Source organism: Ambystoma mexicanum, chromosome 11 (assembly GCF_040938575.1).
Source record: "Ambystoma mexicanum isolate Mex_15411 chromosome 11, UKY_AmexF1_1, whole genome shotgun sequence".
Classification (NCBI taxonomy): Eukaryota; Metazoa; Chordata; class Amphibia; order Caudata; family Ambystomatidae; genus Ambystoma; species Ambystoma mexicanum.
The window spans coordinates 98,477,407-98,504,045 of record NC_090934.1 but is presented as its reverse complement, the minus strand read 5'-3'; positions in this window follow the sequence as shown (position 1 = coordinate 98,504,045).

The following is a 26,639-nucleotide window of genomic DNA, read 5'->3' as shown; positions in this document are numbered from 1 at the left end:
ACTTCTTTCTTTTCTTGAGAACTATCCCACACCCCTTTTTTGTAGTAATTGTAAGGTATGGCAATAGGTATCTTATTATAGGCCCTTTGTTTTTACACAACACCTCTAGGATTGCCTTAATTTTCATTTGATGGTTGATGCTTGCGCCCATCTCAGATTTAGGTTTAGATTAGGCTTTTTTCCAACCTGCATACAGCTTTCATTGTTCAATAAACACCCTTGAACTGTGATCACTTGTGTCTGTCTTACTTGTTGCCACCATGAGTTCCTCACAGCACATTTGTAAAAAACAACTCAATACTTATGGTTTACAAACCAAAGTATAACCTTTTTAAGATTACAATCAGCAGTCAAGGTGAGTCAAACCTATAACACATTTTGGATGGCATTAAGCTATTCTTGGGGAGTAAAACCAGGTTAGATATACTTTCAATAGAACATTTGAACCATCTTGGCATCTCCTTAGATCTTCTTATATTTAACCCCCAGAAAGTGAAAAAGAGATTTGAATGGTGGGATTGAAGTGTCACTGTCAGAAATGTAGCTGCAACAGTTTTATACAAACATCTTGTGTGCGATTTTAAAAAACTTGGCACAATTGAATCCTACTTAATTCTGTTCCCTGATAAGGGCGCTCGACAGAAATATATGCGCTTCAAATTTAATGTCCTTCCAACTCGTGAAATTTTACATATGCGTCATGTGGGGGATGAGTTTCCACTGATTTGTAGATTTTGTAATTATCCGGATGCAATTGAAAATCTTGAACATCTAATGGTGGGTTGCGTCACTCTTAGAAACGCAAGAATACAGTATTTTGGGAATTTTTTTACGATACAGGAGTCGTCAATTTAGACTTATTTTGGTGGACAATGCTTCATGGGAAAAGTAAATCATTACAGCTTGCGGTAGTTAGGCTCTTGGAAATCACATGTAAACTGTGTACTGAGTTATGAATATTAGATAAGTGAATAAGCATGTTAAATTGTATGTTCACTATATTTTGTGTTTTATTGCCTTATGGTTCTCGTCTGTGTTTGTTTAGATTTGGGAACTATATATAAGTTATTCATCTAATTTATTTCATGATTTATTTTTTATCTGGTTTTCTTTTTGTATTATGTTTTTATCTTTTGTAAAGGTTATGTCTATAACCATAAACAAATAAACAAATAATAATAATATACTTTTAGAATACAATAAGTAATTCAAGGGCAGTAGAACCTATTGGTCATAATATACAGTGTTATTTAAGCAATATGCCCTGAGCGGCGGGGGCATTACCGAGTCAGGTAATGCACTGGGGCCCATGGATATAGGCCTGAGCAAAGCAAGGGCCTTAACGAAGGCCTCAGAGCATTACCTGACTCGGTAATGCCCACGCCGCGAGGGGCATATTGCTATTAGTACCCCGGCCCGCAAGATCTGCGTGGCCGGGGCACTAAAAGCAGTCTTCGTGTCCCGAAATGCTGCGTTTCGGGACAGAAAAAAAAGACCAAGAAAATGGCTGCTGCGAAAGGGAAAACTGAGTCTGTTTTCCCTTTCCATGGTGGCCATCGGGAGCGGACGAGCTGGGAACAGAAATGTTCCCAGCGTGTCTGCTCCAGAAGACGACAGAGAAGAAGGTAAGTGGGGTTGGGGGAGGGAAAAGAGAAAAAAAAAAAAGAAAAGGCACCAGAATCCCTGGCGGGGGACGATGGTAGCCTCCAGCCGTGTGGAGGCACGGAGCGGGGATGGCCCTGCTTCGAGCCTTCACACGGCTGGAGGCTGACACACCGCCCGCCGTGGACAAAGGAGGCAGAAGGTAATTGGGGTGGGAGGAAAGGGGGGAAAAAAAAAGAATTCCCTTACCTGAGCCCCCGGTGGGGGGTGAAGGCAGCTTCTCAGTCGTGGGGAGGCTCGGAGCAGGGATGGCCCCGCTTCGAACCTCCTCATTGGCTGAGGGGCTACCATGCCCCCCGCCGTGGACAAGGTGGCTGGAATCCCGGCCGAGAATCGAGGGATTCTCGGGCAGGTAATGACCCAGTGAGAGCCAATCAGAATGTGTGTTGCATTCTGCTTGACTCTTGCCGGGTACTAATCAATTATAGAAACTCTTAATTCGACCAACACTGCTACAAGGATATGTTGAAACGTATGTAACTTTCTTCTACCAAGAATGGCTACAGTTACGACACCAATGTTACTTTTAAGAACACAGTTCAGAGGGAGTAACTTAATTTGTATTCTACCCAGATGCCTTAATCTTCTCAAGGATAAGGATGGATACAGTAAACTATTTTAGAAGTGTGTGTACACAAACACACACACACGCGCGCAAGTATGAACTTATTTGAATTAACTCTAACTAAGAGCAGCAGCTATTCAAGTTAAGTAAGTAACCTATTATACTTATTAGAGGAGCTACAAGCAACTCAAGGACAAGTAAGAACCTTGTGAAACTATTTTAGAAGAACACTAAAGCAATTCAGGGAAAGCACAACCCGGTGTTACACGTTTAGAAGAGTAGCAGCTATTCAACGTAAGTAAAGAACCTCATATACTTTTAAGAGGGGCTACAAGCAACTCAAAGGGCCTCATCACGAGTTGGGCACTAACCGCAGTGGTACTACCGCTGGAGCTATTAACCCTACCACCAAACCCCCCAGCGCTATTAGCGCCGGATCACGGGTTTGGCAGACCAGTAAATCCCCATTCCCCATTGGGCCCATTTGGGAATTTCTCATTACCCATTGGGCCCAATGGGGAATGTTCGGTGCGATTACCGCCGGCAGTATTACCATCGGCGGTAATAGCGCCGAAAATCATGGCGGTTTTGTCCCAAGCTCAGAGCTGGGGGTAAATCCGTCAAGGCTGTGATTTGGCAGACCCTTAAATGAGGCAGTAATAGCATTACCCCCGCATTTAAGGGTTACCGCCAAACTCGTGATGAGGCAGAAAGACAAGTATTAACTCCAAGTCTGTTTTAGAAATGCACAAGAGCAGATCAGGGAAAGCAAACCCCAATAACACACATTTAGAAAAACACAAGTTATTTCAAGGTGGGTAAATCCTCTTGGTCAGTTTTTACACTCATTCACTTTAGAAATGATAACACTCTGCCGACAATATTACTTTTTATAATGTGAAACACAATCCAAAGCTAGTAAAATAACTTCTACACTTTCTAAAGGCGCAACAGCAATTTAAAGGTAAGTATGAACTTTTAGACACTTTGGGCCTCATCAGAAGTTAGGCGGTATCCCAGCAGTAAATCTGCCGGGATACTGCCCAGTGCAATTACTGTTACCACAACTAGGTCTGGCGGGAATTAGCACCTGTTCCCAAGTTGCAGTGGCGGTGTAAGTCCCCATTTTATTTTAATCCATAGGACTCAATTGGGAATTTTCACAGCAATTACTGTAGCAGTAATTGCGCCGAAAATGGGTGGAAAGTCAGCACATTCACCCCCAAACTCGTGATTGAGCGGTACAGTAATGCAGCGTTTATAGCATTACTGCTGCATTTTTACCGCACCAGCCAAACCCCGAAGAGGCCCTTTGTAGCTTATTCTATTACAGAACCGACGTTACTCAACAACTCATTTACAAGTAGAACCTTCTCATCAAAGTCCTTCCCTAATTCTTGAGCATGAGCTTTCTCAGTGGCAGAAGAAGGACCCTAGTGGTCTAGGAGCCCGCTGTAGGCAGGTCAGGATAGGGTTCAGTTGCAGGAAAGTCAGAGTTTCAGAGGATTACTCCTCAGACAAGTATCACTTTAGAGTGAGTTGAAAAGTGGTTAGGGTCGTCACAGAAGACTCCCTATATGAGTTGCAGCATTAGGCCTGGGTCAATAGTATGGGCGAACTCCCAACCACACCAATCACCCACTCAGCCTCACAGGATTCACACAAGACTTAAGGTAAGTATTACCCAAGCCAACACAGTGCCTTAGGAGAAAAGAAAAGAGCTTCTGGGTGGATGCCTTCAGGATACAGCAGCACAGGATCCTATCCTTGGGTTCTTGGTCTGAAGACTGAAGAAATGGACACTGAAGGGAAACTTGCAGCAGTCATCATTGGGGAAGGCTTCCAACAAAGTATTCTTTGCAGCTTCTCGCGTCTCTGTCGGTTTGTCGCCTTTTTACATGAGCCAGATGAAGGTCCAGCAAGAGTCCCCCCAAAGTTTCAGATGAAATCGGACTTTGGAAGACCATACACTGCACACTGGCTCCAGGTCCCTGGCTATTGTAGGTTTGCAGCCCAGCAAGATCACAGCATGTCGAGGGAGGGCAGGGCATCTCAAGACAAGTGGATCTCACGAGCCTCTGGAAAGGAGTCGTCACATTCGGGACTCTCAGGTCGCTTGGAAGGAAGGGTTACATCAGGCTCTGGTTACATAGCAGGATTCTCTGGTCGCTGGAAATGGTTACAGCATTGTTTCTTCATCTTCCTCTTCGGATTTGGTTCCATTGGCGACTTGTCATCAGCTGCCAGGATCGGAGTATTTATCATGAACTACAGTACAACTTCTGCAAACTTTCTCTGCAGTATACAGAAAGCGGCAGTCTGGCTGTCCAATCGGGACAGCCTCTCAAAATGCACTTTAGTTGAACTAGTCTCGGGAGGATAGCTCAAGGCAATGCGCTCGCCTTGGAAGCAAGACGACATGGAGCAACACAGGTTCAATCCCCGGGTCCGCACTTAGAAACCACTAGGTATTAAGCGCGTTATAATTAACCTATCATATCATATCATATCACCTCCTTTGAGTGAAGTCTTCGCAGATTTCTTTCCTTTGGTCTTTCCTTTCTTTGATGCAGAGTTCTCCTTGTAGAGGAATGTTCCCCCCCAGCAGCCACAGCGCCTGTGTGAAACACAGCCCAAACACTGAGGCCTCGGGTAGGTAAATCCTGAATTGGGGAAAAAGCAAATGCTAAAAGAAAACCAAACTGGGCCTTGGAAGCAAGACGACATGGAGCAACACAGGTTCGATCCCCGGGTCCGCCCTTAGAAACCTCTGGGTAGTAAGTGTGTTATAAATAACCTATCATATCATATCACCTCCTTCGAGTGAAGTATTCGCAGATTTGTCTCCTTTGGTCTTTCCTTTCTTTGATGCAGAGTTCTCCTTGTAGAGGAATGTTTCCCCCCCGATTAGCCACAGCGCCTGTCTGAAACACAGCCCAGACACTGAGGCCTCGGGTAGGTAACTCCTGAATTGGGGAAAAAGCAAATGCTAAAAGAAAACCAAACTATGGGCCTCATTACGAGGCTGGCGGTAGCCGTGCCCTTATTAATGGCTTGGCTTGCGCCGGTAATGATTTTTTACCGGGCCCATGGAAATGGTCAATTACCGGGTCATGCCGACCTTGGCGGACCCGGTAATTGCCCATTCCATGGGCCCGGTAAAAATTAATCCCCATTCCCATTTGAGCCCCATAGGTTAATAACAGGCCCGTTGTTAGCTCCCTGGTCCCTTCGCGGGACCCGGAAAGGAGGTCTGGTTTTACCAGACGTCTTTGCTGAGTCCCGCGAGGGAACCTCGTAATAGGGCAGAGTGGGTTTACCGGCACCGGCACCATTACTGGTGCTGTTAAACCCATTCCGCCCACCTCGTAATGAGGCCCTATGTATCCGTTCAATATGGAAGAATTTGTCCGACGATATCCGGATCACTGTAGACTCAGTGGGCCTCATACCGAGCTGGGCGGTAAGGGATACCAGGCACCGGTAAGGTGACCGGTGCCGGTAATCCCTTGCTGCCCAATTCGAAGGTCCCTTAGCAGGAACTGTAAAGGACGTGTGGTCTGACCACACGTTCTTTACGGGACCCGTTAAGGGACCTTGGAGCTAATAACGGGCCCGCTAATTGGGGGCTCAAATGGGAATGGGGAATGGCATTTGGAATGGGGACTTACCGGTTCCGCCTAGGGCGGAATGTCCCGGTAAATCCCCTCTCCACCAGACCGGACCCGATTTTGGAGGCAGCCATGGCGCAAAGAATCCATGGAAAAAACCCTGGAGGGCAAGGCAGGGGCAACAAGGTTCAAAAGGCAGCAAGCAAAAAAAAAAACAGGAAAGCAAAGAGCAGCAGAAGGTCTAAGCAGGAACGAAGCGGGAAGCAGGGAAGTAAGGCAAAGGAAAAATAACAAGCTGAATCCAAGGCAGAAGCACAGGAACACAACCAGTGTCTTACCCGATAGCCAAGGGTTGCAATGCATTGGCGTTACGCATCTTCTCAGAGTAACTAGTATTGCGGGCACCATCTTGAAAACAACTAGACCTGTAAAGGTTGAACTGTCGTTCAGTTCGCAGCATGTCGGCACCACAGAACATACCCATTTCCACTACCTCCATAAGGAATGCCTTTGTGCCGTGACAGTATGACCATTCTTTCTCCAGGTATGGGGTCCAGGTTTCCAGGAGAAATGACAATGAAAGCGGCTGAAAGTCGATCTGCAGAAACATGAGAAGAGGGTTCCCAAGACCTTTCCTCTGAAGAACACCCCTTCCAATTAATAAGAAACTGTAGAGTGCTGCAAGGACATTGCGAGTCGCATATTCTGGAAATCTCGTATTCTTCTGGGTCAACCTGAGGGGGGGTTCTTATATGTATGCAAAAAAAGGGTCCGGGAGGTAAGATCTCAACAGGGAAGAATTGAAGACAGGGTGAATACGCTTCCAAGCCTTAGGTAGGCGTAATTCATAAGAAACAGGATTGCAGCACTCCTTGATCTTGAAAGGTCCAATGTAACATGAAGAAAGCTTGGAGGGGTGAAGCCACTGAGGTAGGTACTTGGTAGAGAGCCAAACCTCATCTCCGGTCTTCCAGTCAGGGTATTTTCTTCTATTTTGGTTGGCGTAGTCCTTGTTGATCTTCTTGCTTTCTTCCAGATTTTGGTAGGCCTGCTTATGACATGGACTAGATATGGTATCAAGAATGGTAACTAAGGTAGTCATATTCGTGGGAGGAAGTGTGGTTATCGGTAGAGATCTTGGGTGGACTCCTGCATCGCAGAAGAATTGGCTCATCTTTATGGCAGAGTGGAAGGTGTTACTATAAGCAAATTCAGCAGTAGGTAACAATTCTACCCAATTATATTGATTTAGAGTAGTGAAACAGTGAATGTACAGTTCAAGGGTATGGTTGGCTCTCTCGGTCTGCCCATTCACTTGTGGGTGGTACCACGATGAGAGGGATTGTTCAATTGCAAGTTGTTTACACATAGCTGCCCAAAACGAGAAGCATATTGGGAACCCCTGTCAGAGACAATTACCTCGGGTAAACCGCGTAATCTAAAAATCTCCAAAAGAAAATTGCAAGCCATCTGGAGGGCATAAGGGAGTCCAGATAAAGGAGTGAAATGTGCCATTTTAGAAAACAAATCAACTGTAACCATGATGGCAGTACAGTTATTGGAAGGTGGAAGTTCAACAATGAAATCCATTGAAATATGAGTTCAGGGACCAGTAGGGGAAGGACCTTGTTGAAGAGCACCCAAAGGCTTGGCGATGGAATAGTTTCCATGATAACAGGTAGGGCAGGTAGAGACGTACTGTCGTATAACCTTCTTGAGTGAGGGCCACCAAAAAGAACGAGAAACCGGTCTGGTGTTTTGGCACCAAGAAATGACCTTCCTCTGTAGGCGTCTCTGGTCCGACCACACAATTAAGGAGCCCCTCTCACTCCTGAGACTCTTGGCTCCACAACAGCTTCTGGCCACGGTCTTTGACATGCTTCATGCTGTGCAATCTCTACAATTAGGCTCACATGGGGAAAGGCAGTCATCCTGCATGTCTTCCGCTGTGCAGACTCTGCACATGAGAGTTTGGGGGAATAGGATCCTCGCAGGACAAGCAGGCGATATCTGCTGCATCAAAGGCCCAGCGTCCTTTTGGTTCTCCCAGTTCTGCATGGATTGCCAACATTGTGTCTGCTTCCTTCTGTTTTTCCTACTACTGCGTGCACTCCAGCCACAGTTCCAGCTCCTTCCAATTGCCTGCACCTGAGGGAGCCTTTTAAGCCTCTCTGCTTCCCTGAGGTGTGGGCTATCAGTCAATTGCCTGGCTGCTACTGCCACATGCCTCTTCAGTCCTCTACCTTGTCCCTGTACTTATGGGTTTATGGGACTTGTAGTCCTCAACAACCCAATCAGTTCTTTTCAGCAACTTCTTGTTTTCTAAGGGTAGATTTATCTCCCTTCAAGTCATTTAGAGATGAACCATTAGAATGCATTGTTAAAGAGGAAGACAGTTTATTTAAGGCAACATTTCTGAATTCCCTTCCATTGTACATTTGGGAGTAAGGAGGATTGTTATCCGTAAGTGCCTCTAATAGTCTTCCTGTTCTTAAGGTTTGTTCAGATTGTATATCACTTGTGCACACATCCACATAATTTATAGGTGGTTTAGATACATCATAATGACAATAGGCAATTACATGCTTTGGCAACTGTAAAAATGTCCACCTTTTAAAGGATAAATACCATGTCTCATCCCACATGATCTCCTCACCACCCTGGGCCCTGTCTCCTCCCAGGTGATCCTCCACAGTACACCACCTGCAAGATCAGGATCATGAGGCATCTGCCTTTCCCTGGCCACCTAAGAGGAAACGTTAGGAAGAGGTTTAGTGAGGGATCTGTAGGATTAATCACATTGTATATTTGAAGTTCTGATATTCAACCTATGCTCCATTATTCATGCTCCCACTGCCCTTGTTGTCATGCCTATATACCACAAATTGCAGGGACATTATAGCATAAATTGCATTCTTGGTTTGACAGGTTGTACATTTATTTAAATACCATATAAAGGTGTTTGTTCGAATAACTGTTCCCTCTTTTAGTAAACCTGCAAACAGAAGAGTGGCCACACAGATGGTGGCCTTGAAGAGGTGGTAAGGAAAGCTGTTCTCTGATCTGCGTGGAAGTAGTTGGTACTAAATGCAAAGCATGAACGACTTGTCTTTGAGGTTCTTCTCTTGTTTGCGAGCGAAAAGCAGTTTGGTTCTGGTCACCGCACCCATCTCAAGTGTGTTCCACAGTTTGCTTATGAATTGTTTTACTACAGAAGTAGATCTGGAGAAGGTAGTCACGCATGTTCATATGTCTGCTGCACTGGAACCTTTGTTGTTGGAAGATAACAAAGTGCCTCTATTGATATAAGCCTTAGCGGTGCGTCTCAGCAAGCGTGGTGGATAACCCCGATTTTGTACGTTTGTCATCAAACTATTTATATTTTTCAAATAGTCCTCCTTAGATATCCAATTCCTATGACTCTTAAGCATTTGACTGTACAGCAGATTATCACGCTAAGGTTTTGGCTGCTGGCTGCTGTAATGTAGCATGGGGTTCCTATCTGCAGGCTTATATATATATAACGTGGATTATAAACCCCCCCTCTTTATGACCAATGTAAATGTCCAAAAATGATATTCTCTCAGCATGAACATTTAAGGGTGAACCTCAAATTCGAATTCAGTGAGTTCAACCAGGTTTCAAATTGGGCCAATTCAGCTGCTGTCACACCCCAGATGAGGAATATGCATTCTATAAATTGCTTCCACAACAAAATGTTACACGAAAATGTATTGGCAGAGAAAACATGTTCTTCCTCAAAGCATGCCATAGGCCTCATAGGCCAGTCAGATAGCACAGGAGCTGAGCGCTCGCCTCTGACATCTTTGTGGAGCCTGCTGATGCAGGTTTGAATCCCAGCAGAGCCAATTCATCCTTCTGATGTCAATAATTTGATTACCATGCAGTGGGGTGATAATATCAACTGTTATTCAGCGCATTGATGCCTGTGGGTGAGTTAGTGCTACAGAAAAACTAGATATTACATTCTTAATATTATATATAAAGATTGGCTATACTGGCTGCAAATGCAGCTCCCAAAACCGTTGCTTCGATTTGTAAAAAACATTCCTTCCCAAAAAAGAAGTAGTCCTTGCACAATGCTATGTGTAGTAGCTTAAGTATGCATTTTGTGAGTACTGCATGGGGAGCCTCTCTCTTATTTAGTGAGAGTTCAGCCACTACAAGTGCCTGATCTTGTGGGATATTGGTATATAAAGCTGTTATATTCAATGTCACTAACAGATGTAGTTATGGTTCAAACTGATAATTCTCAATCATATTGATCATATCCCTGGTGTCTTTGAGGAAAGCTCTAGTGGTGGTAGTGAGAGGCTGCAAAAAGAAAACCATGAAAGCACAGAATTTGGGACACCTGACGTTAAGGGGTGCCAGAAAATAGTTTTCCTGCTGACTCAGAAATCCTGTGTCAACACCTCTAGTACATAATTCCTGTAGAAAGACCATGAGTTCTAATGTCTGGTCTGTGTCTATTTGAACACAATGGTCGGTGTTCAACAATAAATCATGAACCATTTTTTCATATTCAAGTAGGTTCATCAAAACAAACCCTCCGCCTTTGTCGGCTGGTTTCATGGCCAGAGTATGGTTTTTCTGCAGATCACGCAATGTTTCTCTCTCACCCGTGGAGAGATTACTATGTGTACTGTGGTTCAGCAGTCTTGCCCCCAATACCCACTTCTCCAAGGCAAGAACCTCTGGTGGTATTTCCTTGTCGCTAGGGGTGAAAGTTGACTTAGGTTGGTCTCTCTGCTCTCTCCTTTCTCTTCGTCTCCCATTAATGGTGGCACCCGGTGAGAGGCCCTCCTGGCATCCTTCCACTCTTCTAAGGTCATCATTAATGCTTACCTGAATGGCACCTTCTTGGTCCAAGGCGCTCAGGCCAACCTCCTCCTCTTTGATAGATGTTTCCTGCGCCTTATCAATTTCCTTTTTTCTCCTGCTGTGCCTTCTCTCCCTTCTTTGGCTTCCTTGCCTCCACCCTCTGCCACCTCTCTGGCACTGTCTTGCTCCTCCTCGGCTACCTTGCCCTCTCCTCCTACCTCCACTGCCCACCCTCGGGAACCTTCTACACCTCTGCATGGAGTATCTCTGATTTGTACCCCTCCCCAGAAATCTTTCAAGGACGGCAAAGTTCTCCACCTCGCCACTCTTAACTTTCGGTCAGCTATCAAACACTCCTCTGACATCTGCCGTCTCCTGGAAGAACTCAACCTCGATGTCCTTGGTCTCACCGAGACATGGTTCATGGCCAGCTTTGACACTCTCCTCTAAAAGATCCTCTCTGTGCCCAGATCCAACAGTTCCAGTGAGGGTGTAGACTTGATCTTCCCAAAGTGGATTCCTACCTCTTTCATTCCTATGCAGGCCTACTGCTCCTTTGAATGCCTGGTCTGTAGTCTTTCTCTCTCCCCTGGCCCCTCTCACAGTGGATACTATCTACTGACCACCTGCTCAGATCACCTCCTTCCTCCCTCCTGGCCTCAACCACTCAACTCCTCCTAGGAGACTTCAACATCCACCTGGATGCTTCCTAGCCCGCCGCAGGACTCTTTTGCGAACTCTGCGACTCTCTCTCACTCTCTATTCTCCCCTCCGGCCCGACTCATTCTGCAGGGCACACTCTGGATGCTCTGATATCCTCAGACCACCCCCTCGCCACTCCTCTCTCCTGGAGGGACCACTTCTCCCCTCCTCTCATCTCTCTCTCTACCCCTCAGGCCTAGCCAACCCACACACTGCACCCACCTTCTCAGTCATTCGACCCAAGAAGCGTGTGTCAGTTGAGGCTTTCGCCGCATCTTTCTCTCCCCCTCCTGCACCTCTCACTGACTTACACCCTAACACAGCCATTTCTATGCTCCACTCACTCTGCTATCTCTGACACGCTCAATGTACTTGCCCCTGTCATGAGGATCCACATGAAGCCTAAAACCAAGTGCAACCCCTGGTACTACTCAGTCCTCGTCACCCTTAAACGCAAGTGTAGGGTGGCTGAGAGGAAATGGTTGGCATCTTGTACACCCGCTGACAAACTGGCCTGCCGCTTACTCCAACGGCAATACCGACTCTCTGTCCTCACTAAGAAGAGAGTTCACAGCTAAGCCTGCGTCTCTGTGGAATCTAACAACTTGGCCAAACTCTTTAAAAATCTGAAAGGAACTGGCCAATCATGCCGCAGTCTCTACCTCTCCGGTCCCCTCCCAGGCCCTGTGAACAGCCCTGTCTTCTCACTTCATCTCTAGAACCCAGGACATCCTGTCCACCCTTTCATCCTTTCCCTCCTCTCTATCTCCCTGTGGCCACACCGCTCCCTTCTCTGCCTTTCCTTTCTTCACCCCTGATGAGGTTTCTAGACAAGTCCGATCTATGAAAACCTTGTCAAAATAGGTACTTCCCTGTTCCTCCAAAACCATCAAGGACCACATTGACACCCTCACCCCAGCTTTGGCCGACTTCTGCAACCACTCTTTCACCACTGGACCCTTCCCCTCTGAAGCACTCTCTTGTGCACCCCCTTCTCAAAAAACCCTCAGCCGATCCCTCCCTTCAGGCTAATTAACGCCCAATCTCCATCACTCCTTTCCTGGGCAAATTCCTGGAAAAGCAGGCCATCTCCCAGCTTAATCTTCACACTGAATCTGTTGATTGTCTCCATGACCATCAGTCTGGCTTCAGAGCAGACAGAGGCACGGAAACCACTCTCCTGAACATCCGTGAAGACCTGCTCTCTAATCTTGATGCTAATAACGCCTCTGTCCTCATCCTACTTGATCTCTCTTCTTCCTTTGACACGGTCAACCATGCCATCCTGCTCAACCTGCTCTGTGATAACCTGGGTATTACTGATCAGGCTCTGGCCTGGCTGACGTGTGTCCTCTTGGACCAACTCTCCCAGGTCCAACTTAGGTCCTTCTTCTCTTCTATCTCTTTCTCCACCGGTGGTGTTCGCCAGGGGTCTAACCCTTCTCCCTGGCTGTTTAACCAGTACCTGGCACCTCTCTCCCACCACATCGCTGCTCTCTGCTCCAACATCCAGTACTATGCGGACGACACTCAGCTCGCTTTCAGGCTCCCCTCTGCTGCCTCTTCTCCTTCTCTCATCCTGGATTGTCTCTCGGCACACCTGCACCTTCCTTTCATGCCACTTTCTGGATGGCCTCCCTTGGTCCCCGTTCCTGCTCCCACCTGTGAGGCTAAGAACCTCAGGGTCATCTTCGACTCCACACTTTCCTTCTCTCCTCAGATCTCTGATGTCTCCAGAAGTCAAACTACCACCTGCACCTCCTCAGAGGTATTCTTCCTTTCCTCTCCTTCACCCAGAAGCTCACTGTATCCAGAGCTCTGGTTCTGTCTAGGCTTGACTACTGCAACAGCCTCTTTTTAAATCTCCCTGCCTCTACTCTCCGTCCTCTGCTAGTCATCCAGAACAGGACTACGAGACCTGTCCTTGCCCTCAAGCCCAGGGATCATATCTCTCCAGCCCTGAAATCTCTCCATTGGCTCCCAGTGGCTGCAAGGATCAAGTTCAAGACCCTCTGCAGTGGCCACAAGGCCTTCTGGGACCAGAATACCGCCAACTTTCTCTTCGGAAGTATCTCTGGTTGCTCCTCCACCTCCAACTCCTTGAGGGTCAGTCGCTTTTCCAAGCAACATGTTGGGGGCAGATCTCTATCTCCCTCTGGTACAGCCTCCCACTCCTCTCTGAAACTTGAGCAGAACCATCTCCGGTTCCGGAAGCATCTCAAGATTTTCCTCTTTGCTTCTGCCTTCTCTCTTCCTCTTCCCTCCTGATCTCCTGCCTGATACTGCACTGGTCACCTGACTACCCTTTGAACCACGGGCCCAGGTCCCTGTCTAACCTTGCACTGCCACCTGCTGGCCGCACTACTTGTTCTTTGATGTTTTTTTCTGTGTCTTGCACTTGCTCCTCCTCCCTTCCCCTGGCACGTTTCCCCTTCCCTATCACCTGCACTTGCACAATGTCAATGTCACTAGGCCTAGTAAGATCATTGTCTTGTCCTCCCTTTTTTCCCCTCCCTTGCCTCAGCGCGCCTTGAAACACTTATGTATAGGCATGTTATAAATACCATATCATATCATATCAATCCTGTTATAGATCCTAATTTGTCTGTAGACACTTGGGAAAAATAAGCTTTATGTCTAATTTTGCAAAAGAAGTTCCTTAGTTCTATTTCTGTTTGTGTCCGAGCTACCACTTGTGTAGGACAAAAGACAGCCTGTTGGTAATTATTCTCCTTTCATCTATGGTCAATATGTGGGAGTTAGATTGAAAATAGGTATTTCACTCTCTGACATGCTGTGCCTTTCAACCGAGAGCAAGCCCTGCGCCTGGTTTGGAACATCCGCTGGGGTCCTTGATTTTAATCTGAGCCTTGCGGTGGGTCCTGTTGAAATTGACGCTGTGAGAAACCTGAAGGTCTCTCACCCGCTAGTCCCCAGGGATCTGTCATCCAGGTGGAAGGACAGAGCCATCGCTTTTGGATCCAGTTCCTGGGAGTGGACCAGTGCTGGAGGATCACCTGGATGAGGGTTCTTCAGGGAGTGGAAGTGGATTGGAAGTGGGACACCGGACGGTGAGACGAGGTCTCCCCTTCCATGTGACGCCTTTTCCCCATCCTACCAGGGATACTTAGGAACACAATCTCCCCCTTTCCCGACACAAACACTTTCTCATGGACAACTCACTGTGAGGGAAAACTGACTAATTCCCGGGCTGTATACCTGACATGTCCCAATACAATGGTCAGGCAGGGTCAGGAAATGTCATGATGCCCGCTCCCGGGGAGCCGGTTCAAGCCCGGCGTCCCCGAAAGCGGACATCCAGTCCCCAAGGAAGGACCCAGCAACCCCATATAGGGGCCCTTTGGACAGTGTCCTGGCGCATATGGCGCCAGGCTCATAAAAGACATCAGTCCTGGCGCCATAGGCGCCAGGCTCATTATGGGAATGCTTGGGTGCACTTACCTGATGCAGACCATGCTGCAGGATCCCGGCCTCCTTGAGGCCTGAAAGGAACTACTTTACCTGTGGGACTAATTTACCATCCGGGCGTGGTCGGGGAAGGATACATACCTGATTGGAGGAAGGATACATACCTGGAACTTCTTCCAAGGCTATTTAAACCCCATCCGAACAGCCACACGTGCTTCGCGTTGTTCTGCATCTAGCAGCTGGACGCTCACCGTGTCTGCTCCTGCATCCTGACTTCTGCCACGCCTGCCAGCATCCTGGATCACCTGCAAAGGAAGAGAAGAAAAGAACAGAAGAAGGAAAAGTCCTTACCTGCTAAAGCCGCATCCCGGAGACATCTCGCCGACAATCCTGAAAAGGAAGACTTTAATTTAAAAGGTCATCGCGTCAATCGCTGCAGCGCCGCATTCCACTCACCTTTACAGGGCGCCTCCATGTTCAGCAGCGATCATCCGGATTCGCAGTCACGCCCCAGCGCCTAGGGAGAAAAATACCAGAACAAAAGGTGAGAGAGAGAAGGGAATAAGGAAAGCTAAATCTCCATGTTAAGACTTACCTGTTGATTCATTCCCTCTTCATTTCGGGTCTGCGCCGCATCCTGGCATTTCCGGACCCCGGCCCCTAAGGGGAAAAAGAGACATCAGCGTTAATGAGCGAATGAAAAGACATTACCAAAAAACGCTCATTAAAGACTTACCTGATTTCTACAAGGATTTCACCTCTCATCTCGGGTCGGTGCCTGTTCCCCGGCATTCCGTACCCCGGCCCCTATGGGGAAAAAGACACTAGCATTAGTACATTAATGCATGGACACAAGGGGAACCTCTTATCAAAAAACTTACCTGGAAGCCAAGCAAGTTTGGTTCTCACCAATCCGAAAATCCAGTGAAGTAACTGGATACCAACGCGCCCCTGCATCAGAAGCAGGATGAAGAGCTCGTCCTTCCAGACCCTAAGGTGAGACGCTATGAGAAATCACAGAAGGGTTTCAAGGAGGGTGAGAGGGGAAAGTGGGAGGCCGATTGCATTACCCCGCAGACAGTTAATCCCCTATTTTCGCCTACAGAAGGATACTTCTGCGAGCCAGACAAGCCAGATTTGGGGGCCCGGTCCAGTCTGTCTTCCGAACCCTGCGCATCCCCTTAGAAGAGGTCACAGCAGCGCAAACCATGCCAGCGCCTCCGTGGGAGTCAGGTGAGCGTAACAGGAAATTACTGATCATTACACACACCTGACTGCCATCACGCTTCCCCAAACGGATAAAAGGCAGAGCACGAAAGCACACTCTGAGCAAAGCAAAGCACACGAGGAAGCAGCAGTTCCAAGATGACAGTTTAATACAAGGAGAAAGACAGCAAGACCGAAGAGGGTGGCAAGCAGGCTAGTGCCCTTGACCTTTTCAGAGAAAGACTGTTACTTTCATGAGCCTTCGAGAATAAGAAACAAAATACCTGCAATCAAAGCTGAAGAAACCTGCATTGTGTGTCTGAGGTACTCAGGGCTCTCCCAAGTTGTTTGCCAAGGTGTGGAGGATCGTTTGCCGTAGTACTGTCCTTGGCTCCTACAACAAAGCAGCACCAGTACAGTCAGCACAGCTGGTGAGTTGGGAAGACTGATATCAGACCAGTCTGTGTTAAAGCCAAGGTTGCAAGCAGCAACATTGTATAGAGATAACAGAAGAGAACAGTGTGTGAAGCCTAAGTGACAAGTGACGCAAATATAATTAAACAGCAGATGAGTGACTGAACTTTTGAAGCCAAGACAGATAACGTAAACAGAATGGTCCGTCGGCACGTGGGTGCTCATTCAAAGGTCGCTGTTAGGTATCCAACTTAAAAGTGGCAAATGTAAAAGTAATTATGAAGTCGAAGTGGTCCTGCAATGGGTCAAGCCAAACCCTGTGCACATTCAAAAGTCTTTGATGGTTGATGCTAACTGAAATTAGTCCGAACCCAGCTGAGGAAGATGAATTGTATTAAGAAGGGGATCTGAGCCTGGTTGAGGGGGATCCGGGGTGAACTGTTTGTCACCCGAAAAAGAATATCCTATGAACATTGTGAAAGAGGATCTGGTCCTGGAAGAGGGGGATCCAAAGTGACAATCGTAGTAAATGGATCTGAGCCCGGCTGACAGGGGTCCAGGGTGAATAGAGAATCACCTGAATCGAGTACTTTTAAGAGGAAAATAACATTTCATTTGTTTTGTCGTATCAGGCCTCCTGTATGAAGAGACTTTGATAGGCAAAGAGACTTGGGTGCAGAAGGCCCTGATACTAATGATTGAACTGTATCCTCGTGCTAAAGAAGCCAGGGATTGTGCTACGCTCGAGTGAACCGCCTTGTCCCATGCTGAAAACGTGGGGAAGGGAGGCCAACGGCCTGAACATCCTGACATATCATTTTGTGAACACTTCTTTCTTCTTCATAAATGCTGCCCCCACACTATTTGTATTTAGAGGTAAGGATTGGCAATAGGTTTTTTAGCATAGGCCCTTCTATTTTGACAAGACACCACTAGGACTGCGTTATTATGATTTGATGATCGTAGCATGCTCCCATCTGTAGATTTAGGCTTAGATAGGCATTTATCACACCCTTGTGAAAGTTCTATAAACACCCTTGAACTGTGGTCACTTGTGTCTGTCTTACTGTTGATACCATGCGTTCCTTACAACGTCCACCTCTCTGCTGGTTTCTTCCTTAAAAAAAGACGTTGTTCCCTTCCCACAGTAGATGGTGTGGGGCATCCAGAATTGCTGCTGTTGCTGCTACTTTGTGAAAAAGTCACCCAATGTTTTTTTTACCTTGCTGGAACCTGTAATCCCGTGCTGTGAAACGATTAGGGTCTGTTAAATAGTCTGCACGGCCTTTTTTGATGAATGGACATTTTTACATTCCTCCACCTCTTTATTTACTGCCATGAGTTTATTATTGGCTTCGGTAATTAAAGGGCTTTCTTAGAAATGACGTTCAGCACTATCTAATTCGTCAGTGATTTTGGCCGCTATTCGAATAGCTGTATTGATGGTATAAGGCATTAAATCTCTTCTGCATTTATTTGAGATTTGACTTAAACACAAATTATATTCATTGGTGTCCAGAAAAAGGACTCGGACAATTTGTACTTCTAGTCATATAGAAATGATATTTGATCGTAAATACTTCTTGAGTAAATGGCAGTGCCACTCAATACGAAAATCTTTTTTTAAGCTTCAAAAGAAAGTCACTGGTTATTGTTGGCTGGCTACTTATGTTCTCTGAGATATTATCAAACAACAATGGGCCACTACTGACCTGTTTGCTTTGTTCTTCTGAAAATGTAGTGTATCTGCATCTAACATTTTAGAACATGTAAGACCATAAGAAACAGTACAAATATAAACAGGTACTGCCAATGGTCATGTCTGTGCCGCCAGTCTCATCTCCTCTCCGGCATCTAGCTGACAGACCTTCCTCAGTTCTTGGGGCACTCCCCAAAAGTCAATGGAATGCTCTTTTGAGCAGCTCAATAGAGTATCAAGTGGATAGCAGTTTCCTGTGCGGTATCCCTAGGGCATTTTTGTAGACCACCTGTGCTCAGTTTATGCAATTATAAATCCCCTCGGTGGGAGCTTCTCCATAAGGCGTCAATCTTGCTCGGGCTCTCAAAAAAAAAAACAAGAGTAAACATGTGTTGATTGAAAAATTATTAAGAGAAGCAGAGGAGTGGTGTACTTCCGAAGGAAGGAGGAGGTGATAGAGAAAAAGTAAAAAAGAAACTTGCCAGAAAATGAAGGCGCTAAACGAAGAGGCAACAGAAGCAAACACAGAAGAGTGCCTGAGAATTATGAACAAGGGGAAGAAAGAGGCAATACAGGATAGGGAAGAAGAGCAAGTGAGGAACATCATAGGAGTAGAGGATAAGGGGGAATGGTGTGAAGAAGGTGTAGAGTAGCCTTAAGGAGTAGGGAGGAGATCTTATATTGAGGTAGAAGGTAGTGTAGGGGTCAGAAATGACAGACGGACACAAAGCTGAAATGTTTTCAACATTGGACATTTTATTAAAATAAAAGCCTTTCTATCCCTATCCAAATGCGAGTTTCCCTACCTATGAAATCAAAATTCGGGAACAGTCTGTGTCTCGTCGTCCAACTTAAGCAAACTGTCCTTGTGTCCAAAACGTATTTGATCCTCACACTAAAAATGAACAACAAAATGTGCAAGGTAAATGCTCCTGTTTTAAACTTAGAAAAATAAGTGCAAAAACCAAGTATATAAATCCAACAAAACAATCCTTGGATCCAGGGGATAGTTCCCTTCCCCTGAATTGTTTCAACTATAAAGTGTTCAGTTCAAACAATAGTTCCTTAAGAGTGGTAGAAATGTCTCTTTCATAGAACACCTCCTTAAGATAAACATGTAACTTCCAAACAAATTATGGTTTTGGAGGATGGCACAAGTGTCTCTTATATTCAACAAAAGAAGGTTTCTGGGTATACTCCCCTGCCAGGAACCCTTTTCACAATTATCTTTCTGTTTATAAACTTCAGCTGATTTATCTGGTGTACTCACCTTCCAGGTATTCCCTTTCTGGGCTTTAATGATCCCCTGGTGTTCTCTGCTGCCAGGTATCTCCCGAAAAGGACCTCTGGGCTTGGAAGATCTCCTGGTGTACTCTCTCGCCAGGTATCTCCCCTTCCCCAAAAGGCTCACTGCCCGATGCAACACCTTCACCAGGTCTTCTCACAATCTTTCAATATTCTTTTTTTCTCGAGTATAACACCGGTCTTATGTCTTCATTGTTTTATACTTCACTGGCTTCAGTTTTACTTGTTCCAACTTCCTTCATACTGGCATCCCTCATATGGAAGCTTGTTCAAGTTTTGCTCTTCAACTTCATTACTACTGTTCATTGGCTTGTGGCAATGCTTGTTCCAATCTTTCCCATATTGACCTTTCATATATGAAGATTTGTACAAATATTGCCTTTCAATTACTTCACTAATAATGCTCATTTGCTTTTCATGATGTTTACTCCAACATTCCCCATATTGGCATCCCTCATATGGAGACTTGCGTAAACTTAATCTTTCAATGTTACTTGGCAGACATTCAAAACATGTTGGTGATTGCTTGTGCACCTCTCGGTACGCCCCAGACCTCCCAACAGTCCCGGGCAGACTCACTGGTGTTTCTTGGCCCCCCCAACCTTTTGGGTACTCTGCCGCAATGGTCAAACACTGGCGATGTGTTCCCGCTCTGCAGATACCTTTGGTCTTCCTGCCAGCATCTCTCTCACTTGCCAGTGGAATGATGGCTCTGCAGTGTGACCACATGCACGCGAGCCCTCTTCTCGTTGCCGGCTCCTTCGCGGTTCCTGTTCTGCTACGCCGCTACTGGTCTCTCTCCATTCCGGTAGGAAGCGCCTGCATCCTTCAGTGTAGCCTGCTCAACCGTGTCTGTCTTCGGTTCTGCTTCCCGCTGTTCCTGCTCTGCATCTCCTTCTGTTCCCTCTTGCTCCAAAAGCACACCATTTTTAAATGACTCACACAGCTGATTGGTATCCCAACAACTAGCCTGTACATTCAGCTTGGTGTGCTTCTTGCTCCACATAAACTCCTTTCTTCTCTTCATCAATCCAGTAGTAAGGGTTTTCTGGGACTTGGAGTCCATTCGAGATTGAGACTTTGCAAAATTACAATACTTTGGATTTACATTCAAGTCAAGATGGTTAACTTAGAAGGTATTATGTGAACTCACCACATGTACGTAAAGGGTGAATGTCATCCTGCCTAGAATGTCTAGCAAGAAGAGGTCTTTGAGTTTTAAGAAAAGGTATTTGAGTTTTATTATTAGAAGGATTGGTATACTGGCAATATGCCATCAAGAAATCAGGGATTTCTTCTTCACATGGAAGAGGGCCATACTGCATCCCTCCTGATGGGGTCACCACTTCTCCCCGACAGCCAACTCCTCTCATGCGATCCTCCCTCATAATACCACCCCCAGGGTCAGGATCAGGTAGCTGCTACCGTCCCCTGTCCACATGGGAGGAGATTTTAGGCTGGGGGTCTTTTTCAGGGATTACAAAACTATTTTATTTCTCTAATCTACACCTTTCCTGGGTTGGATAAACCCATAAAGGGATTACAACTAAATGTGGCAAGCTCTGAACAAAAGGGTGTATGAGGGATAGCAACATAAATGTGGCTTCTTTTCTGCAGATGTCTCTCATCTAATCCCAAATCATAGTATGTCATTGTCTCCCTTGAGACACCAAGATAGAAAATTCCAAAGGGGATGGCCAGCAAATAGTTAAAATCCTAATCTTTTTAAGTCCCATACCCCCGTTTTACCCATATCCCACCTCTGAACTATAGAATCATTAACAATTCAACACACACATTCCAACCTACTGTACAATCCATAGTGTTTAATGAACAAAATAACAGTAACGCTATGTCTCAGCTAGCGTGATAATAGGTTATGTGTTTGTTTGATTGTTTGAACTATAATGGATTGGTAAATATATGTATACCATTCTTGAAGATGATTTCAGTCTTAATGTCTCTCACAGGACATGCTGTTAAATTCATGTTTTTGGTTGAGTTTGACAAACAGTGGTCCACGGTCCCACTCTTTGTATAATCTCAACTATACAAAAAGGATTATATGTTATGTATCTAATGTTGTAGATTCATGAAACATAAAAACTTGTGGTTACTTTAAATTACTCTCATGCGCCCATATTGTCCGAGAAGAAGAAAATAAATGACCCTTCTTCTCCTTGTTTTTGTAAAAGGTTTGTATCTTTTATTTGAACATTTTTTGTACTCTTTAACATGCCCTATGTGATAACACGTGTTTCGACGATTACATTGTCTTTTTCAAATCAGGACTAATCATTCAACATTTGCAAAATAATACAACACATTTTCAAAGAAAAACCCAATTGTGTTATTGGTTGTATAAATAATACCATATGAAATTCATATATTCATTTCATTTTTGCATTCATTGGATTGGCCATTGAAGGAGGGGTAAAGGGTAGGAATGTAAGGGATGATTGAAAAAACAAAAAAGAAAAGAAAGAAAGAAAAAAAAGAAAAAATGACAAAAACATTGTTAATATTTACCATCACATTGTTCATTGAACGCTAATTTGTACAAGTGTTTCCTGAAGTACTGGTAAGGACTGTGATTATTTCATTTTTCTTACCTAATGTTTCCAGTTCAGATCTCCTATTTCTTAGATTATTCACAATCACGGGTTGCGGTTATACCCCAGTGTTACTGGTTTGGATTTGAAAGTTAGCTTTCAGTCATGGGTTAAATCCCTGCAAATAGAAACATCATAACGGTGAGAACTGCCTGTGTTCATGTGACGCACTGGTTGATCAGATGCTATTTGGTGTCGCCTGATGCGTTAGGTTCAGTAGTGTTATTTACTTGTTGTATATATACAAACTAAACAGCTGACTTTGTGTTTAGCTGATATATGTCAGTTTCAAATACTGAATAATATCCTTAACATTCGTTATGTTGGCAATTATTGCTCTGCTAAGTATTGCCCATTCCCGTGCAAATTTTTTCTTTTGAGAATATGAGGGTTAACTGCAGCTCGTTCATAAATAATAAGCTTTGCTTACTACATTACGTTCGGGTCTCGCATATACATGCAGACCCACGTGTAATCATAGCTGCTTTTAAAGCCCCCTAGGGAGTCCCTCTTGATTGATTGGGTTGCCAGTCATTTGGTCGAAAACAATTGGTCGACTGGACAACTGGGCGAATCAATTTGGTCGAAAACCAAATGGTCGAATGTTTTTATTTTTTTATTTTTACCCCTTTTTTGGTTTTTTTTGGGGGGGTCCCCCCCCCAAGCCCCTTTTTTTTCTTTCTTTTTTTTTCTACACGAAAACCCACAAAACACATATATAAATAAAAATAAAAAAATTCGACCATTTGGTTTTCGACCAAATGACGTCGACCAAATTGCAGTCGACCAGTTTGTAGTCGACCAAATGACTGGACAGCGATTGATTGATAGATTGATATTTTATTTCTATCGCGCTCGTACACAAGTGTTTCAGAGCGCGACAAGGCAAGGGAGGGGAACAGGGGAGAACAAAACAGCGATCTTACTAGGCCCAGTGACATTGAAAACGCGCAAGTGCATGGGAGAGGGTGGAGGGGAAAAGTGCTTGGAAGGGGGAGAGGTGGAAAGTGTGAAGCAGAGGAGAAACAGATAAATAACAATAAATAAATAATAAAGGCAACAAACAGTGGTAATGCAGCTAGCAAATTGCAAGTGCTAGGTTTAAGGCAGCAGACAGGGTAGGTCCGATAAGTGCAGGAAGAAAAAGGGGGGCTGTATGGGTACAGATACAGACCCCAGTGCAAGGGGTGGTCCGAAAGCAGTGCGGGAGGGTGGCAGGCTGAGCAGGTACCTGGGCCCAAAAGACAGAGGGTGGCCAGGTGCACGGTGCCTAGAGAGAACAGATCAGCAGGGGAGGGGGGGGGGGGCGAAGTCAGAAGAAAAGAGGAAGTTCTTGAGGTGCTTCCGTAATGGGAGATGGTTCTCCTCAAGTTTTAGAGTGGCAGGGAGGCTGTTCCAGAGGGAGGCCCCAGCCGAAGACAGAGATCTACCCTCTTACATGCTTACCTTAAGCAACTCGTCTCGTTCCAGAATGTCCTCGTTTTTCGCTGTCTCTCTGTTGACATTAACTATTTTTGGTTGCTTAGCTACCTAGTCCTACTTCTCTGGCTACTATGATTGCCATGTTTAGTGATTGCAGTTAACACGAACTAAATGTTGGGTACAATGTATTTTTACCGGTTCTGGAATTACTTTAAGGTGTCTCTCATGCGTCCACATGTCTAGGAGTTGAAATACACTATTTAGATACATTTAATAAATTGGACTGCGAAAATTTCCGCTATGTTCTCGACGTGATTTTAGAAATCAATCTAGGCCTTTTGGATCTAGATTGACTTATGTGTTTTGTTCAGTCGCTTGTTAATTGATTGGATTCATTTAAAAAAACATATATTCCGTAGTTTCTCGTCTTTGTGTGGTCCTTCTTTTGTTTCACTAACCACGGCCATGTTTTGGGCAAAATAACATGGGCTGTGTTACGGTTGCATTGTCCCCTTACTGTTAAATACAGTTTACATTTTAAAAAAATGAAGATTTTTGTATTTACCTTGTCTTAAATAGTGTGTATTAATGCTGGTCTACCATGAGCATTTCGAAGGGAAGTTTGTTCGATGTTCGTGACATTCTAATGGTTCTAGGTTGATGTCTCAAACTGTTGTCCATGTGACTTTCATCACTGTTCCCTACTTGCACTGATATGAGCATCTGAATCAGTGCTAGTCATTCTGATAATATACAGCTATGGCACTAATTTTTCCTGCTTGTGATAATTGGAACTTCTGATTCAATGTTAGTCAGTTTGATTGCATACATTATTGTTCCTAATAAATTACATTATAACATGTTATTAGTTACAAACATTTTTACATTCATGTGGCATTATAAGAAAGAGGCCATTTCATGGTCCGAATTGAGACCCCTTTCTACCGCGCAAAATTTACATATTAATTTTGCTTCCTCTTATCTGTGTTTCACTTCATGATCTCCACCTCTTGTTTCTAAGGTCACTTTCTTGAGACCTATAAATTTCAGTTGTTGTTTGACTATTTGTTCATGGTTTTTTTGCCAATGTTGGGCCAAAGGTAAATTGGTGTCTTGACTTGCAATGGTTGACAGATGTTCCCTAATTCTTATCCTGAGTTCTCTAATTGTGCTGCCTATATAGATTTTCTCACAGTAGCAGATGATTGCATAGACCACAAACTTAGTCTTACGATTGATGGCATTTACGAAAACCTGTTGGTGGTGGTGGAAGCCATGTTATTGGGTTTTCTTTTCTTACTTCAGGAAGGAAAGATGGACTCAGAATATTTTTAATGGTTTTAGCACATCTGTAGATCAAAGTCGGGTTCTCTCCTATGTATTTCTTCACATTTGGGTCTAGTTGTAACAAATGCCAGTTCTTCCTCAGAATTTTTCTTAATACTTTATTGTCTGCACAATAATTGGTGATGAAATTGATTTCTTCTCTTCCCAATGTTCAATGTGCAGACATGCATCAAACAACACAGTGATCTTCAAAGACACATATGGTATAACCCAGAAAATTGTAGATTCCATCAATTGTAAGACTAAGTTTGTGGTCTATGCAATCATCTGCTACTGTGAGAAAAGAAGGGTCCTTTATTTTCTTCTTCTCGGACAATATGGGTGCATGAGAGTAATTTAAAGTAACCAAAAGGTTTTGTGTTTAAGTCAAAACGGAGTAGAGGAGCCGGAACTCCGTTGTTACAATCTCATGCGACCGTGAAAGGTTAATTATCAGCTATACAAAAGGGCTCTGAGGTCCATTTGTAGGGAAACCCAAACAAGAAAAGTTCCTCAGTAACATACGATTCATGAAACATAACACCATATCTGCATTTGATTTGTCTTTATTTTGTACAAAGTATATATTTTGTGTCTTGTTTTTAGCATCACAATTTATCATATTGATATATGTATTGTGTTTGATGATGCTCACTTGATTGATGTGAAAAGATGTTTTGATTAAATATGAACCTTAACCTTTGAGTAAAAAATAGTAAAAAATTGCAATAGCGTAGACTTGAATTATTTCAGCTACTATACCCTACAGACAACTTGTATATATGTAGGAGTACTTCCAAATCCTAATTAGAACACAGGTTCTTGGTTTCTTTTTCCCTTTCACAAAAGCTTGAGGTTGCTTGATTTCTACACCTTGGCCGCACTAATTTTTTTGAAGCATTTTCCTGCCAGGAACTTGCTTATGTATGTTGGGAGCCCACCATTGGATAATCTCACAGGACGTGCTGACGTTTTGTATGTACTTCTGCACTGTTTATAAACCTTGATGTTTTTCTTTGTTTTTGCCACACATGCCTCCTCCAGCATAACTTCATGTGTACACCAATTTATGTATGTGTTCCTTTATGAGATTACCTTGACCTTTACTGAATAAATGTGAAAGGTACACACATTTTGGAGATTTAGCACAAGACTCTGTTCTAATAAATTACAGAACACATACAAGAACTTGTAATATGTAGAAATAATATTACCTAATGCCCAGATTTCTTCACACAGACAGTGATTAACCTCTTGTTGTTACTGCCGGGACTCCTTTTGCTGTATTTATCTACCCATATCTAATAACACAAAGTTCTAACGATTAGCCAAAAGGAAATGCTTAATCCTACTCTCGAAAATCTATCCCTAATCTATGAACAGAAAAAGACAGACATATCCTTCTGGGAAGACTTTTAGCCATTAATCACAGTCTGGATCCTTCTCTCTCCTGCTTCTCTGCTTTCACAGCAGTCTTCTCATTTCCCTCTAGGAGGTCGGGGTCTCACAGTTCTCTCTCATTAGGCTTTCCTCAGCTTTGTCACTGCCACTTCTGGGCGTCCACTAGCCTTGTGCGTTCTCAGTATGTCCATCCTGTACCTGGGTCTCAAAACAGGTACCTTCTGGACCTTCACTTTGCATGGATTTCTCAGTAGGACCCTTTTGGACCTTGGTGTTGCAACCGGTCCCTCCTGGACCATAGCCTCCTAACTTGTTCCACAACAGGTCCGTCCTGGACCTTGCTAATCTTTCACACCTCTTGGTAGTGTGTAGCCCTCCCTCATTAGGGAACCTTGCCAGGCAGTCAATATACTTTAATCCCTTTGTCACAGAATCTTCGC